General features: G+C 39.7%; 1 long non-coding RNA gene across 1 annotated transcript in view; it reads left to right on the top strand.

Moving 5' to 3' along the window:
• Window positions 1-18,203, top strand: part of LOC309484729 — a 318,851-nt gene that overhangs the window by 59,112 nt on the left and 241,536 nt on the right. The gene's annotated exons all lie outside the window — the stretch shown is intronic.

The raw sequence follows: 18,203 nt of genomic DNA, 5'->3' as shown, positions 1-18,203 counted from the left end.
TTCAAAACAAACAAACAAACAAAAAATATATTATTTTCATTATACCAGCATCATTAAGAAAAATAAAGCGTCAAGTCTCTCCCTTTTCATACCCTGTTCTTCAAGTATATCATGTATTGAGTTCTCTCCTTCCACTTCCTGCCAATTTATTCTACTATCATTATATTTCTCACATAGAAAAAGTACATGGTTTACATCTTTGTCTCGGCATTCTATGCATAAACCAGTGCCATTACCTACTATTTGTAAAGTAGCATTCAATCCTGTGTGACCTAATCTAAGTCTGGTATAGACCACTTCTTCCCTTCTGTGTAAACTCAGCGAAGTAACCCTTTTCCCGGTCACAGTCTTCTGTATTTTATGGTAGTGTCTAGCATTAAACTCGCCCTCCCATTCAATTCCATCTTTGCATACTTTCAGATTTAATTATGGATTTGGCTTCACCCTTCCCCAGTGGAACTTTAATTCCTATATATTTGTTTTTCAGCATCTTTTTCACAATTGTATCAGCCTCTTCGTTTCCTTCAATACCTGTATGAGCTGGAACCCAACAAAACTGAATAATGATTCCAAGGTTCCTGAGGTGTAATAGTACTGAGATGTAAAAGGCCCTGTCCCAAATGGAACCCTAAGCACTCGCGGTCTTCCTCTGAGTCCGCACTTTCGTGACGTAATGCCGCTTTGACTGTCGGGAAGAAGTTTGCTGCGGAGCCTGCATCAGCGCGGGCTCGGCAAAAGTGCGCATCAAGGCCGCAAATCGACCACATGGGGGCGCTCGCGAGCACCCTTCTGAGATCTAAAAATGACAAATGGGACACACTGCGGTCTCACGGACTTAACGGACACGCGCACGCGGCAGCCATTGTAAGTCCACAAGACCGAAAGTGCACATGAAGCACTTGATGCGCACTTTTGCCGAGCCCGCACGGATGCGGACTCCGCAGCAGACTTCTTCCCGACAGTCAAAGTGGCATTACGTCACGAAAGTGCGGACTCAGAGGAAGACCGCGAGTGCTTAGGGTTCCATTTGGGACAGGGCCCAAGACAGAGCCATGTGCTCAAACACAAGACAAACATAGAAACATAGAAACATGAAACCACGACAACACAGACAAGGCTGTCAGGGCAGAACCCTGACACATATTGTTTCGAGACCTCTCTTCGACAAACTCAATGCTCTGGATGCAAAGCAAAAGCAAATAATACTAGACCACTGTCTTTTGAAATGTGCATTGCCACTTCAATTTGGCTGCAGCTGGGTCACATTTCTCGTTCTTATTATGTGTGACTCTATTAGAACTGATACTCTGCAATCACAGGCTCTGCTCTCCAGAAAAAGTGTTTGAGAGAGAGAGAGAGAGACTTTCATTTTATGTTTCTTTGTGCAAAACCAGTTCTTTAAAACATCTTTTGTGTTCAGCAAACAAAAGAAAGTCATACAGATTTGGATCAACATGAGGATGAGTAAATGATGACAGAATTTTCATTTCTCGGCCGGAACTTTTCCTTTAACAAATATCTAGTTAAATGTTATGCTAACATACAATAGAGATAAAATATAATAATAATAATAATAATAATTCATTACATTTATATAGCGCTTTTCTCGGCACTCAAAGCGCTTTACATAGAAGGGGGGAATCTCCTCAACCACCACCAATGTGCAGCATCCACTTGGATGATGCGACGACAGCCATATTGCGCCAGAACGCCCACCACACACCAGCTTACTGGTGGAGAGGAGACAGTGATGAAGCCAATCAGAATATGAGGATGATTAGGAGGCCATGATAGACAGAGGCCAATGGGCAAATTTGGCCAGGATGCCGGGGTTACACCCCTACTCTTTCGAAATACATCCTGGGATTTTTAATGACCACAGAGAGTCAGGACCTCGGTTTTACGTCTCATCCGAAGGACGGGACGTATACACACAGTATACAGTATACAGAGTGTCATGTGCAAGCTTCCGTGTTTCAAGTGATGTGCTTGATTTATGTGTGTTTATAGGTGAGTAAAAGCCCAAATTAAATCTGTTCATCATATAAAGCAATCATATCTCTAGACATAACTTGGAATATAGATTCATTTTACGATGCCTTTATGACCTTTTTGGACCTTCTACATTTTTGTTACCTGGACTTGCAATGGAGGGACAGAAACCTCTCGGTTTTAATTCAAAATATCTTTATTTGTGTCTTGAAGATTAACCAAAGTCTCATGGGTTTGGAACAACATGAGGGTGAGTAGCTCTTTAACACCTGTAAATAGTAGCCTAAGTGTACAGCATTTATCATTTCCATGGATGGCATAAAAGTAAAACTATAAAGCTGCAGCTGCATGCTTTCAAAACTTGAGCCTCCCCTAATCTTCAACAGTAGGTCTAACTCGCTGGCTTTATTGGGAGTTCATGCCAAGGTCATGGGAGGCCTGAGGATGCATGTAATATGCACATCACTTTAATTTTAATTTTAACAGCTGATGGTAAGGGCAGATGTAAATATATCAAATCATGTTTAAAGAGCAGACTCATTGGAGAGGTGAGAGAGTAGAGCTGGCATGTTCAACACGGCACAACTTCTTTATCTGCTCTTCAAATGATTGGGCTGGAGGGTAGCCCATTACGTTGGCGGTGCTCTGAGTTGAGGTTGATACTAATCATAACAGCTGTGATCTTTTCGCTCAGTCCAGGAACATGAAGCTGTGAATGTGATACAATCTTCCCTTCCCCACCTTTTCTCTTTTAATGTTCGGAGAGCATATAGAACAGCAAAGGTGTGTTAACCAAGAGCTGATTGCAGTAACAGATATGACTGCTGATGAAATGTTAAGGGGGCTGGTCACTTGGAAGTGTCTTGTGGGAAGTGGGCACACTTCCCACTGTGAGGCTGATTATGCCAGCCAGGCCCTTCACAATAAACAGATGGCTATGGCAATCATGGTCACGTTATTTATTTTTTTTGCCTTCCAGCAACTGGGTAGACGTGGGAAATATTTTATCCTTATTATTCGTTAGCATAACATCCAACTAAATATTTGTTAAAGTGCAACTTGGCAATTTTCAACCTGTTTTGTATTGTTGCAATTTTGGTAGTATATGTAAATTAGCAGTGTTTACCCTTTCTCCGTGTTACCGGATTCCCATTTATTTGTCAGCGAAACTCCTCCGGATGACACAAAAGTGTCAAACGCAGATGTTTTTCAGCTTTTCCGTCGCTGTTCTCTCCGTATTTGCGGTCCTTTGCAGCCTTTAGCTGCTCCCCAGACCACAAAATAGTGTCGGCCCACATCTGGTACACGTGGTTTCCACACGCCCCAGATGAGGGCCGGGTCTGGCCCGATACTATGTTGGTGTCTGGGTCCCTACAACGCGCTGGATTCTTCATGGGAAACCACTCCCGCTAAATGTTTACTTTTCACATTTTTGCACCTGGGAACAATTAAATATCCATTCTATTTACAATTCCTACTCAAGCAAGGCAGCATTTGACTCTGTTCAAGCCTATTCAGACTTAGGGTACGTTTACACGACAACGATATGTGATGCGATTTGGGAAAATCATCAGATGTCGCGCTGGTACGTTTTCAGTAAGGTCTAAAAATAGGTCGAATGCCAGTTTTTTGTTGTTGTCAGAATTGGGTTTTCATTAAATTAATATTCTATAACATCTTGTCTATCATCTCTGAATATATCTTGGCAGAATTCACTAGTTTATTGCAGAAAAATAGCGATTTATAGTGGCAAGCTGAAAAGATTGTGTCTTTCTCTTTAAGAACACGCACGGCGGAGAAATGAAAATCGCCCACAGCTCTCCTTCTCTTAACACTACAAAGGCAGTTCACCTATCAAAATAAACCATACAACATCTAGAATAACGATATATCAATACGCATTTCCCGCCAGTCCTGTGTAAACTACAACTACAAGTTTTGTTTATTTTTAATTTGTTATCCAAAGTTATCGTGCGGAGCGGAGCACAAGAGAACAACCTGAAGTCTCTGCTCTGAAGTCTGAAGTAGCTGCTTGCTTAAAATATCTTGTTCCCCTCTCAATCGCCCAATTTCAAAACGGTTTTCACAATGAATTTTGAGTTCGTAAACTTTCGAATGATAGGTCTGAATATCAATAATTATCGAAAAAAAGTTGAACTTTTGCATTTTTCGCATGGCTATAATTGGGTCATAAAGAAAATGGTACCTAATCTATGATGATTACTAAAATATGTGATATGAAAAAAAGACAATAAAAAAAGAGTGCCAGTCGTCCTGCTAGCAGGACGTGACAGTTAATTAAACCTGTTTTTCTCAAAACCTGAAAATCATTGCGATCAACCGACTTCAGATAATCATAACTTTTGTTACCAAAAAAAAAAAAAAAAAAAAACGATTTGGAAAGGGCTTGAAACCATCTTTAATATGTTATAAGTATCTGTGATAGGTAGAATTTCACCATGTGATGGGTTTTCCCAGATCACATCACATGCTTAAAACAGAGAAGTTTTTCCTTTGAGTTTTCCGCATACAGATGACACCATTTTTAAAACGATCCCCATTCACACGGATCCGCGAAAACTGCCAGGCATGTCTATGAATCACTATAGATTGATTACGTAATACGCGTGCATGATGTCATCATTTTCAGAGATTGGCGTTTGTGTTGTTTACACTTGCACTTTGAAACCCATTTTTAGAAGTTTGCGTTTTCAGCACCCAAAACGCCGCTGTCGTGTAAATGAACGGCCAAAGCGCATAAAAAGTTTGTTGAAAACGTGTAAACAGCCCTTGAAATTGGCCTTGGATGGCAACATGCCCAGTGCATAATGTGTGTTGAAGTTTTCCTATACCTATTTGGCAATAGGGAAGACAACAGCCCTTATTCTCTGTTTTCTCTAGTCAGGCACCAATTTCAGTTTTTTTTTCCCACCTTTCTACCACATAGGCAGCCAAGTTTAATTGAAAGTCCATTTTGCCAGCGGTGAATGACTCCTTTAAAGGAATAGTATCCTCTTAAAATGAAAAGGCTGGATATTTTGCTCACCTTCATATCATTCAAAAACCTGTGTGACTTTTTTTAATGCAGTCGGAACACGGAGGTTCACGCTGCACTTTTGCATATTAAAAAGAAAGAAAGAAAGAGAAAATGGCAATCAAGACTTTTCAGCCCTAAAAAGCAGCATAAAAGAAATTCATGCAGGTTCCTTTATTTAGGCTATTTCTTTGTCTATTTATTTTATATAAATATATTTTCTCTCTGAAATATTGCAATGGTAACCATTAATTAATCTAAGAAATGCAAATATTTATTCATGAGGGGAATAAATAAATGCATATTTTTCAGAATCAAGATTGCAGTATTGGTGACTCATACAGCTCCGCCCAATTATTATGTCTAATCATTGGTTATTGGTCAGAACACAAACAGACATTGGCAAAATGACACTGTATATGAGGTAGTGTTCTGATAATTACAGGTTTATGGGGTTTTTTTCACAGTGGAGATTGCAATTATTCAAAGTGAGAAATTTGAATGAAGTCATGGCAACATGCCAAAACATTTTTTTCTCTAATTTTCTCAATGCTGTGTTGCTTTCAGAATTTTAATCTGAATACTTGATTGTGAAAACAACAAAAAGACAACAAATAATAACTCATTATAAATTAGAAAAGCAAAAATTTAAAAGTACTACATGGTGTTACTACAGTAACAGTCGAGAATGAGATATACTGTATACGTGTGTGTATTTATATTTAGACCTTTTTTCAAACTTATTTTAAAAACATGCAGTCGATGATGCCATTCTGCAGATATTCACTGCTCAGTAGGTATGTACAGTAGGACACTGTGAATTGGAACGTCACTATAGTCTGTCATAAAGCAGTAGTGGAGAATCCTGAAGGTGCCACCGTTTCCTTTAAATGGCATTAAACAAGAACTAATTGCTGAAAAATAGATGAGCCAGAATGTAGACAGGTTGCGATTTATAGAATATCAGTTTTTTAAAAATAGGTATTTCAGAAGTCAGCAGATCTTATGCAAAACGTGAAGAGCTTAACAGAAAAAGGTCATCCAGGGAAGAATTGGGAGAATGATGACACTTGTGATTTTGAGTGTGTTATATTTTTGTTGAGAGGGTTTTTTGCAGAGAGCCCCCTTAGCAGAAAATAATCATTCTGTGATTGATCCTCTCCACTTTTGCTAACATCCTGCTGCCTTTTACAAATAACTGACTGTGCAGGGTGGGTGGGTGTGTGTGTGTGTGTGTGTGTGTGTGCGTGTGTGTGTGTGTGTGTGAGAGAGAGAGAAAGAGAAAACCTCATGCAGTATATGTCAAACCAAGACCAACCATGTCATTATGTTCAGCTTTGTATCTGACCAACAGAAATCTTTAGAACATGAAACAAGACATCTCACACTGGGGACGAGCCACACACTGTGCTTGAAAGTAATTGTTTCTCCAGTTGTAAAGCATCTTTGTGTGTTTGTTTGTGTTCATAAACTCCTGCTGCACTGCTCAAAACCTTTTCCTGTTTTCCTTCTGTGTTAACTGCCAGGTTCAATAGTGAGACACTGTTCTGACATACACACACACACACACGATGCTGAGGAGCGCTGAGGTCATTCTCTGCATCTGTCCACACACACCGCAGCAGCTGCAGCAGCAGCAGAGACCCAGACTGTCCTGCAGAGCACCCCTTCACCCAGCCTGACTATGGCAAGCTGCTTTAACATTTAATCCTTAAAACCTACTAGTATCTATTTTCATGCTACTAGTACTTTTTTTTTTAGATAGTATCTATTCCATTAAGTACTAGTACTTATTCATTAGCTACTAGTGCTTATTTTTTAGGTACTAGTGCCTATTCGTTATAGTGCTTATTCTTTAGGTACTAGTACCTTTTTAAAGATACAAGTGCTTATTCATTAGATACTAGTTCTCATTTATTAGATACTAGTTCTTATTCCAATAGCGACTAGTATTTAATTATACCTAACTTGTTAAGAAAAAATAGAACTAGTGATATCCTTACCTAGATACTAGTACTATTTAAATAATCAGTATGCAAATAATATGTTGAATATTAATTAACCAACAACATATCAAAGAGAGATGACACAGTAAACGGAAAAACAAATCCCAATCTCTGGGTATGTGGTTGTTTGGCTGGTGGGTATGAACCGGATTTTGGATCTACTTAACTGTTGTTTGAATTTTATTATTGGCAGTTAAGTCTTTATTATAAAGCCTACTGTACATTCAAAACAATAAATGTCATATTAAACATATATATTTCCTTGTGTTCATGCTAGCTAGATAAACAAACAAAGCCAGTTACTTACGAAAAAAAATCAATCATCTATAGCCTTAGTTTAGCCTGCATTACCATATGAACTCTGATTGGATGGTTGAGAGTATACTCATGTTTATGTAATGATCTGTTAAAAGAAGATATCTCTTCATATTTTCTTACTAGTTCCTTATGAGGTTGAATATATCTGCAAATTAATAGATACTAGTAGTTATTCTGTTTTGATATCATCTAATAATTTACGACTAGTAATTATTCCAATATTGACTATATGTTTTTAAATATTACTAATAAGTATTCATTAGATGCTAGTACTTATTTATTGTATGCAATTACTTTTCATTCGATACTAGTACCTATTTAATAGATACTAGTAGTTATTCGTTTATTTATTAGACACTAGTATCTTTTTTAATTGTAACTAGTAACATTTCTTATCTTGCTAGTCACAACTGCTTTTTTTTTTACTCGTCTTATGTTATGACTAGTCAGAACGACCACTGTAGAGTTAATTTAAAAATCTTACTAGTAAAATAAAAAATCTTACTAGTAACATTTAGAATAAATACTAGTATCTAATAAATAGGTACTAGTATCTATTGAAGTACTAGTAGCTAATTAAGTACTAGTATCTATTTAATAGGAACTAGTATCTATTTAATAAGTAGTAGCTAATGACTAAGTACTAGTATCTACTGAACAAGTTCTAGTATCTAGTAATAGGTACTGTAAAAATAAGTACTAGTACCTAATTAATAACTACTAGTATCTAATAAATACGTACTAGTCACAATTGGAATACATACTAGTAAGAACTGAATAGCTGATATCTGAATGACAGATCCCCATAGAAATCAATGGCAAACATTTAAAATGTGTTACTAGTAACAAAAGAATAGTTACTGTACTAGTCACTATTGAAATAAGTACTAGTATCTACTGAATAACACCTAATATCTATTTAATAGGTACTAGTATCTAATGAAAAAGTACTAATAATAAGGACTAGCAACTAATGAATGAGTACTAGTACCAATTTAATAGGCTCTAGAATCTAATTAATAAGTACTAATGTATATTAGGTACTAGTATCTAATACCAGTCTCTAAAAAAATAAGAACTATTATTTAATGAATAACTAGCATCTGTTAAAAAGGTACCAGTATCTAAAGAATAGGCACTAGTAGCATGAGAAAAAAGATCCTAGTAGGTTTTAAGGATTAAATGTTAAAACGGCTTGCCATAGCCAGACCACATTCAAACACATGCACAAATAAGGCAAGAAAAAAAAAAAAAATTCTTGGTTGCTGACTGACTTTGTTACATGATTGCGCAGTTGTTTTTCTCCTAGTATATCTTGGATTGTAGCGTGCAAAGGGCACTTAATATGTATAATTTAACAGCTTTGTTTTGACCTGGGTTAATGTCAGAATGTAATCCGTAAGTGATTAACTGCCTGGATTGGAGAGGCGTTTGTTTGAATGATGTTCTAGATGATCTGTTAGCATATACAAGATGAAATACAAAAACAACAGCCAGCTATTAAAATAAATATCACAACCTCCTTTCGTAAAGACATAAGTGTCTATGTTAAAAAAGGTGACATTTGATTAAAAAAAATATCAAAATGAATTTAAATACAGAAATTAAATGTTTACCATAGAGGTCTATTCAAGTCACTGTTTTTGTGAATGTTTAAATAAATGAATAGATTTTGTAAAAAAAAAAAAAAGAATCATGAAACTGGCTCAGCTACTGTACATCATGATCATCAAAAGCTGGAAATTTTAAGTTTAAAAATAATAAAAAATATAGAAATGAATTTAAATACATAAATTAAATGTTTACAATAGAAGAGGTTTATTAAAGCCATTGCTTTATAAATGATTAGATTTTAAAATAAGTGTTACGAAATCGACACTGCTGTATATCATCAAAAGGGGAACAAAGTCAAGTCTAAAAAAATAAGAAAAAATCTCAAAATTAATTTAAATACAGAATTGAAATGTTTACCATACATAGAGAAGGTCTATTAAAGTCATTGTTTTATGAATGGTTAAATAAATTAATAGATTTTTATATTAATATATAATATATAAATTTGTGTTACGAAATTGACCCGGCCTTTGTACATCACCGGTAAAAAAAATTTAAATATAAACTTTAATAAAAAAGAAAAAGAAAAAAGAGTGTCATGAAATTTACCCTGCTGCTGCTGCTGTACATCATTGGTAAAATATGGCATGTTTACTGTAAGAGAATGTATGTAGTTGAAATCACAAAGAAATCAGCCCATGAGGACAGCAGCATTAAATAACATGGATGAGATGAGGGATTGTGGGATTGAAAGGCTGCTTACAAAGAGTAATGGCAGCAGAGAAAGCTATCATGAACCTGATGGGTGGACAGTCTGTTCCAACTTGTGTCCCTGCCTTCCTTAAAGTGGACTGATCTAACTCTGTCTGTTTGGTTTCTCCCCTGCATTTGTCATGATGATGATGACCTGACAGGCCAACCCGGCCACCCTGAGATGAAACTGAGGCAGCCTATTTCCCCTTCTCCCCAAAGACAACAGGAAGGAAATGAAAGAGGGTGCTTCATTTTCTCCTGTATATTTTATACCATTTATTTGGGTTGTTGGCCCATCCTTCTCTCCCTCTCAGTCTCCTCTCCTCTCCTCTTCTCTCCCTCTTCCTCTCACATACATGTACAAACACACTTTGTAAGACTCAGAATGGACTGAATAATTCCCTTTGTAAAATCCAAAGGTTTTTCTTCTACAAAGGTTAAAGAAAATTCCTTCCAAAACATATCCCAGGAGCACTAAAACATTCAATAAAGGAATAATTTTTCTACAGTAGTCATACTTTTGTCCCAGAGGACTATATGGGAGCTGTTGGAGAACAAATCAATGCAGTAAATTAGGTTTAGATTTTTTTTTTTTTTTTTTTTATAAATGGTTGAAATGGTCATCCCAAAAAAAAAAAAAAAAAAAAAAAATGCTTTGTTTGAAGCATTTTCAAAAAATCCAGAGCTCCATAAAATGTTTGTTTTTAACTTCTAATTCACAAAGTTGCAGAATAAACATTAGGCCTATTTTATCTCACACCAAACCATAATTGTATTTATTTGTTTCCTTCCATAATTACTTTGCAACATCTCAAATATTCCTTCATTTTAGTTTGAACATGTATGAAGTAGTCTGTCTAGTAGTAATCTATTTATTTAGCATGTAATCACATTCAGCGAGGGCATTGTCGACTTGTGAGTCGTAGGTGGTGTAAGTACAATATATAGTGATGGGGACGAGACCGCCTATGCCGAGTCCGAGTCAAGACCGAGTCTTTGAAGGGTCGAGTCCGAGTCGAGACCGAGTCCGTTGGTTTTCAAATTCAGTCGAGTCCGAGTCAAGACCGAGTCTTTGAGGAAGCAAGTCTGAGTCGAGACCGAGTCTTTAGGAGTCGAGACCAAGACCGTAAAACATGTCAGTTTTCATATTCATGATTTAATATCACCCCAGTTAATAATCAACAGTTAGGCCTACAGACTAAGCTAGATTGGGAATTGTTTAGAGGAGCAGTCTTAACGTCTTAATATGGACTATGCTTTTACTATCATTAAAAAAATCCCTACCACATGCATCATCTTCTGCCTATTTTTCTAAACTGCTTCAACAGTGCTGCTCTGTCATCAACACGTCAAGCCCACCCTGACTTTTTTAATCATAGTTAGGACATGCAGAGCAAGTTCAATTTTCTAGTGGTATGTATTCTAGTGGACTAGTGATGGGGACGAGACCGCCTATGCCGAGTCCGAGTCAAGACCGAGTCTTTGAAGGGTCGAGTCCGAGTCAAGACCGAGTCTTTGAAGGAACAAGTCCGAGTCGAGTCTGAGAAAGCAGAAATCGGTCTCGAGACCGGACTCGAGTACTACATCACTAACAATATAAGATCTCTTACTAGCACATTCCTCTCGACTCATGGAGGTTCAACACCACCATTACAGTACATCATTGTAGGCTACACTGCACTGCTCTTACTAGTAACAAGGAAATGCCACTTAACAGCAGTCCAGAAAAAATGTCTCTGTGATGTCACTTGCATAACTGGCATGAAATGCCCTTATAATAAAATAAAAAAAGACAATGAATAAAACATGTTCAATACCCAGTCAGGTCTGTTATATTATTAAAGTGGACTTCTACATCAAAGCACATCATGGCTTAAAGCAGTTGAATGCTTAGTGTGCATTGAGAATGAGCCGGAAAGCCATAGCATTGGACAGACAGATAAATCACCAACTCACTGATGTGAAACTTTTTTTTTTGTCTCATAGTTTAATGTCTGTGAGGCAAAGACTACCTAACCGAAACATGTAAAATCCTCGTGAGCACGTGATTACATTTGTGCCCACGTGACATGCTTATCTTATCTTATTTTCTTTTCTTCATATATTATCAGTAATGTACGGAAACAGTTAAGTTTAAATGCATTCTTATTGTTCGTTCATCATTGTTAATTATTTGAAATCAATTATAAATATTAATTTATCGGTGGATAACGTCGAATGGCAGCTGGTGATTGAATCCATAGATATCATATATAAACGCTAGATGTCTTATGGCGCCGTCACTTCCGGCATCACCGTTCGGCCATCTTGTCACAGTGAAGCTGTGAATAGGGGTTATGCGGAACACCCAACGTTCGAACCGGAAAACAGGTATAAGCATTTCCGGTTTGCACTTCCGTACGCATCTGCAGCAGTAGGTGATCTCTGAGGTAACTTATTTTTCGCTTTTTTAGAAAACAAATCTTATTTCTGTTTTAATTAAAATGTCACGAATGCTTAAGTATCAGAAAAAAATTTGTTATAAAAAAAAATAAAATGCAGTCTTCATTTGATTGTTTTAATCGTCTGCAAGCAAATATAAAAGGTTAAACTACTATGATAGCATACAAGTCTAAACTAACTTAGCTGCTACTGATAGTTAGCTCTACATCGGGTGCCATTAGCAAAAGCTACATACTAACTGTCACGGCTTTTTGCCTGGCTCCTCCTCCTGTCTGTGTGCTGCGTCTGTCTCCTACAGGTGAGCTGGGCGCAGGTGTTTGGAGTTGTGCTAATCAGTTCCTGGTTTAGGCCTTTAAAGACGCTTCAGATGAGACCGAGGAGGGCTGCCGCTGTTCCATCTCTCCCGCACCGTTTAGGACTTTGTTTTGCTTATTCACTGCACCTCATTATACTGATTGCTTACACTATTATTTTTCAAAGCCAACTGCATTACTGACTGTATACAATTTATTCTGTTAAATTCTATTGATTTAATAAATCTAATATCCATTGCTATTCCGCGTGTGGTCTTTCCCTACTCTGTTGCTTGCTTTGAGCCAGGCTTGTAACAGATTTGGGGATCTCGTCTGGGATTTTGAACCATCGATCGGTAAATATGCGGTTTTTTTTGCATTTCTCAATTGAGTTTGAGTATTTAATAGTGTTCGTTGTTAAACGCACTTGATATTGTAGGCCGTTTTGATTAACGTGCCTAATTTTTTGACTGTATTCGGATCCTAGGGTGATCCGGCGCAGTAAGTTTGATTGGGCTTTTAACGCATGGTAAATTACTGGGAAAGACACACGCGGATCGGTTTAATTAGGTTGAGATATTTTTTTATTTTTTTTGCATTAAGTCGGTGCGGGAGACAAAGAGATAATTTGGTTTGTTTGTGCCTGGGGTTGTTTAAATACATCCAGGTTAAAGTATTGCGGGTGGTTCATTGTTGGGTAAGTGCGGGCCTTCGCTGTGTTTGCGAGACAAAAATTATTTATAACAAATTGATGGTGTAGCCATTGGAGCTTTGCGAACCCCTGCTAAGCGCGTAACGCTTGTTTGTTATTTTAGTTTTTTGTTTTTGTGCTATATCCTGGGCGGAGGGCACAGTCGTGGATGCCTGCTTTAACGGCATTTTGTCGGGGAAGTTAAGGTGCCGCTGATATCGTGTATTAAAAATCTCTGTTCTTGGGATATGCATGAAGTGGATCGATGTGTGCAGGGTAGCTCAGTTTTTTTTTGTCTTGTAGCTGCAGTGGGGTGGCCGCACTTACATTGATGAATGTGCTCATTTAAAAATTTGGTTTAAGGGTTAAAGCAAAACGGCAGAGGAAATAAATGGATACTTTAGATATTTTTTTCGCTGCTCCATCAGATCAGGTTTTAGATACGTTGACTAAGGAGCAGTTGGGTGACGTTAGTGAACATTATAATTTTGAATTGGGCTTGAAAAAAAATGCGAAATTGGCGCAGATAAGGCAGGCGGTTAGAACTAAATTGGCAGAAAGAAAAGTTCTTCCATCAATTGCTTCAATGGATGAGTTGGAGCCTGAAGGTGCTTCAACGCCACGGGTAAGTTTGGGTGAGTCTCGCAGTAATTTTGGTCTTACCTTTGAACAACAAAAAGAGCTGTTAGAAATGCAACAAAGAGAGAGAGAAGCTGAACGTAGAGAGAGAGAAGCTGAACGCCAACTAGAATATAATAAAATCAAAAGTGATCGAGAAATTGCTTTAGAACGTCTTAGGTTGATTGCAGAAGGGAAAATTAGAGGTGATACCGGTGGGGATGTCCCGACTGGACCAGTGCGCACCCCTGATATCTCTAATATGGCCAGATTGCTACCAAGGTTTAATGAGAAATATCCGGATGTGTTCTTTTCACTGTTTGAAAGTGTGGCAGATGATCGTGGTTGGAGTGATCCTGAACGAACGTTGTTACTCCAGAGCGTTTTAGTTGGAAAAGCGCAGGAGGCGTTTATTGCTTTGTCGGTGCCTGAAAGAAGGATTTATAAAAGCGTGAAAGATGCTGTGCTTAAAGTATATGAGTTAGTTCCAGAAGCATATAGGCTGCGATTTCGAAATTGGAAGAAGGGAGAAAAGCAGACTTATACAGAGGTAGTAAGAGAACTGAATTGTCATTTCAATCGTTGGTGTGCTGCAGTAGGCGTTTCCACCTTTGAAGAGTTGGGTAATTTAATTGTTTTAGAGCAATTTAGAAACATCCTCCCTGATCGAATCGCAGTATATATAAATGAGCGAAAGGTAAAAATAGCAGCAGATGCCGCAGTTTTATCTGATGAATACGTTTTAACGCACAGGCAAAATGTTAAAGAATATAATCCAGGAAAGGGCTACCGCGAGCAGCGCTTTGGACGTTTCAGTGAACGTTCAGGATTTTCTAATACTGCCACCAGTCAGTCATTTGCCAAGGAACAGTCTCGTGGCAAGGCAGATCCGGATGCTTGTCGTTACTGTTTTGAGAAGGGGCATTGGAAGAACGAGTGTCCAGCCTTGAAAGAAAGGGGCCAGAGGAGCAAACCTGGCGCGGCAAGACCTGTTGCTCTTGCCGTTACTGGTGCGCGCGCACAGTCTGAGTTCATCCATACAGAGATTAGGTCAAACCCTGAAGTGGGTGTGGCCTCCTCTAACTTGTCTGCAGACAGCCTTGTTGGATCTAGCCAGTATCGCCGTTCGGATGTAATTGAAGCCGATGTCAATGATTACTCTCCCTTCATTACAGATGGCTTCGTATCGTTGGTGGGCAGTTCTGCAAAGGTGCCAGTTAAAATTCTTAGAGATACGGGGGCTGGTGAATCTTTTCTCCTAGAGTCTGTTTTGCCTCTTTCTAGTGAGTCCAGCACTGGTAATGTTTTAGTGAGGGGAATTGGGTTGCAGGTTGTAACTGTTCCTCTGCATAAGGTTGAGCTACAGTCAGACCTGGTTCAGGGTGAGGTTGTCATTGCTGTGCGCCATTCGTTGCCTGTAGATGGTGTACATCTCATCTTGGGTAATAACTTGGCTGGAGAGCGTGTTTGGCGTGATGTGCCGCCACCTGTGGTGGTTAAGAGTGTTCCATCTATTCCATCAGGTGCTGATAGTAGCCTGCAGAGCTTACCTGAGGTGTTTACTGCCTGTGCAGTAACACGTGCCATGAACCGTGCCTCTGGAACTGAGGTTTTAGAGAAAAATCGTAAGCCTGATTTACAGCCTATTGTTTTGCCAGATTTGCCATCTTCTCTGTCATTTAGTGATTTTGTTGTAGCTCAGAAGGAGGACTCAACATTGAGTGAACTGTTTGCTGAGGTTTTGCCTGTTGAGGAGCGACATAGTGCAGCGAGGGGTTATTTTGTTCAGGATGGGTTGTTGGTTCGTAAGTGGATGCCTCAGATTAATGAGGTGTTTGAGGATCCTGTTTTCCAGATAGTAGTGCCTGTGAAGTTTAGAAACTTGATACTACAGACGGCTCATGGTGATATAGCGGGCCATTTGGGTGTGCGGAAGACGTATGACAGACTTATGAAGTACTTCTATTGGCCTTGCCTCAAGAAGGATGTGGCATGCTTCATTAAGACCTGTCATACATGTCAGCTAACTGGAAAGCCTAATCAGGTGATCAAGCCTGCTCCACTTTACCCTATTCCAGCTTTAGGGAACCCATTTGAGTATTTGCTAATTGACTGTGTTGGACCTTTGCCTCCATCCAAGTCAGGGTGTGTTTACCTTTTGACTGTGATGTGTCAGGCCACCCGTTACCCCGCTGCCTATGCGTTACGTACAATTTCTACCAAGTCGGTGGTGAAGGCTCTCTCTCAGTTTATCTCCATCTTTGGCATCCCACAGATTATTCAGAGTGACAGAGGCTCCAATTTTACATCACGTATGTTTTCAGAAGTGCTTGAGCAGCTGCATGTTAAACATCAGGTTAGTAGTGCTTATCACGCCCAGAGCCAAGGCTCTTTGGAGCGTTTTCACCAGACGCTCAAGTCACTACTTAGGGGTTACTGTGTTCAGCTCAGTAAAGACTGGGAGGAAGGGCTTCCATGGTTGTTGCTAGCAGCACGTGAGGTAACACAGGAGAGTACAGGTTTCTCACCTAATGATTTGGTGTTCGGCCATAGAGTTCGTGGGCCTTTAGCTGTTCTGCAGGATAAGCTGAAGTGTCCCGAAAGTCCTACTAACTTGTTGGAGTATGTGAACGGCTTCCGCCGGAAATTGTTCTTAGCTTGTGAGATGGCTGTAGAAAATCTGACTAAGGCTCAGAAGAAAATGAAGTGCTGGTATGACCGCCGGGCTGAGCTGAGAGAGTTCAGTCCTGGAGATCAGGTTCTGGCACTGTTGCCGATAGCCGGTTCTCCCTTTCTTGCTAAATATGCAGGTCCTTACACGGTTGTTCGGCAGGTGTCAGACCTGAACTATCTAGTTTCAACTCCTGATCGCAGGCGTAATACGCAACTCTGTCACATTAATCTTTTGAAACCTTATTACAGTAGGTCTCCGGTTTCTGGGGCAGCGGAGACTGGTGATCAGGTTAAGTCAGTTGCTTTGGCCGCAAGTGCTGGGATATCTAGCTTCTCTCCCCACATGGTGGCAGCGTGTGGTGATGAGGATGTGGTTAGCCCAGACGACTGTGTGCTTCAGCCTCGGTTGAAGAACTCCGAGAAGTTGTCTGAGTTGGATACACTACTTGGGCATTTGTCTAAGGAGAGGGCATTAGAAGTTGAGTCGTTGATTTTAAACTTTCCTGCCTTGTTTTCAGACACACCGTCATGCACTCATTTGATCCAGCACGACATTGATGTGGGTGACACTGAGCCGATAAGGCAGAGGTTTTATCGGGTGTCACTCGAGAAACAGCAGCATCTAGAGGCAGAGGTGAAGTATCTCTTGAATAATGGTTTGGCAGAACCCTCTTATTCCAGTTGGGCTTCCCCTTGCATTCTAGTTAGTAAACCTGATGGAACGTATAGATTTTGTACCGATTATAGGAAGCTAAATAACATCACAAAGTCAGATTCTTTTCCGCTTCCAAGGGTTGAAGACTGTGTTGACCGGGTAGGATCGGCCAGGTTCGTAAGTAAATTTGATTTACTTAAAGGCTACTATCAAGTTCCTTTGACACCTCGAGCTCAGGAGGTTTCAGCCTTTATCACGCCGTCTGGCCTATATTCGTACTCTGTGATGAGCTTTGGGTTACGAAATGCGCCCGCCACATTTCAGCGACTAATGAACCGCGTAGTCTCTGGTTTACAGGGCTGTGCGGTTTATTTGGACGATGTGGTTGTGTATAGTGATGGGTGGTCTGAACATCTTGAGCGTATCCAGGCTCTTTTTACACGGCTAGTTGAAGCTCGTCTCACGGTGAATCTCGCTAAGTGCGAGTTTGCCCAGGCGACAGTTTTTTATTTGGGGAAGGTGGTGGGGCAGGGCCAGGTGAGGCCTGTGCACGCTAAGGTGGTGGCTATCGATAATTTCCCTGTTCCAGCTACCAAACCTGAGCTCAGACGTTTTTTAGGAATGGTGGGGTATTATCGTGGCTTCTGTGCTAACTTTTCCACTGTCGTTGCCCCATTGACCGACCTTTTGAAGGGCCGTGTTAAATTTGATTGGACCGAAATTTGTCAGGCCGCATTTGATAATGTGAAGTTGTTGTTAACATCTGCTCCTGTTTTAATGGCTCCCCGCATGGACCAGTCATTCCAGATGCAGGTCGACGCTAGCCACGTGGGTGCTGGGGCCGTACTCCTGCAGAGGGATGAGCAAGGCGTAGATCGGCCAGTTTGTTTCTTCTCAAAAAAGTTTAACCGTCACCAGTTAAATTACTCGACCATCGAGAAAGAAACACTAGCTTTAATCTGGGGATTACAACACTTTGATGTTTATTTAAGTGGGGGTGCTGTTCCGGTTACCATTTATTCTGATCACAACCCACTAACGTTCTTATATTCTCTAAAGAGCCCAAGTCAGCGCCTTATGCGCTGGGTGTTATTTTTACAACCGTATAGCCTACTGATCCGGCACATTCGGGGTGTGGATAACATCATGGCTGACGCCTTGTCCCGTGCCCCGT

The sequence above is a fragment of the Leuciscus leuciscus genome (genome assembly GCF_965113295.1).
Source record: "Leuciscus leuciscus genome assembly, chromosome: 21".
Classification (NCBI taxonomy): Eukaryota; Metazoa; Chordata; class Actinopteri; order Cypriniformes; family Leuciscidae; genus Leuciscus; species Leuciscus leuciscus.
The sequence above is the reverse complement of the archived record's forward strand: the minus strand, read 5'-3'. Positions and strand labels throughout refer to the sequence as shown.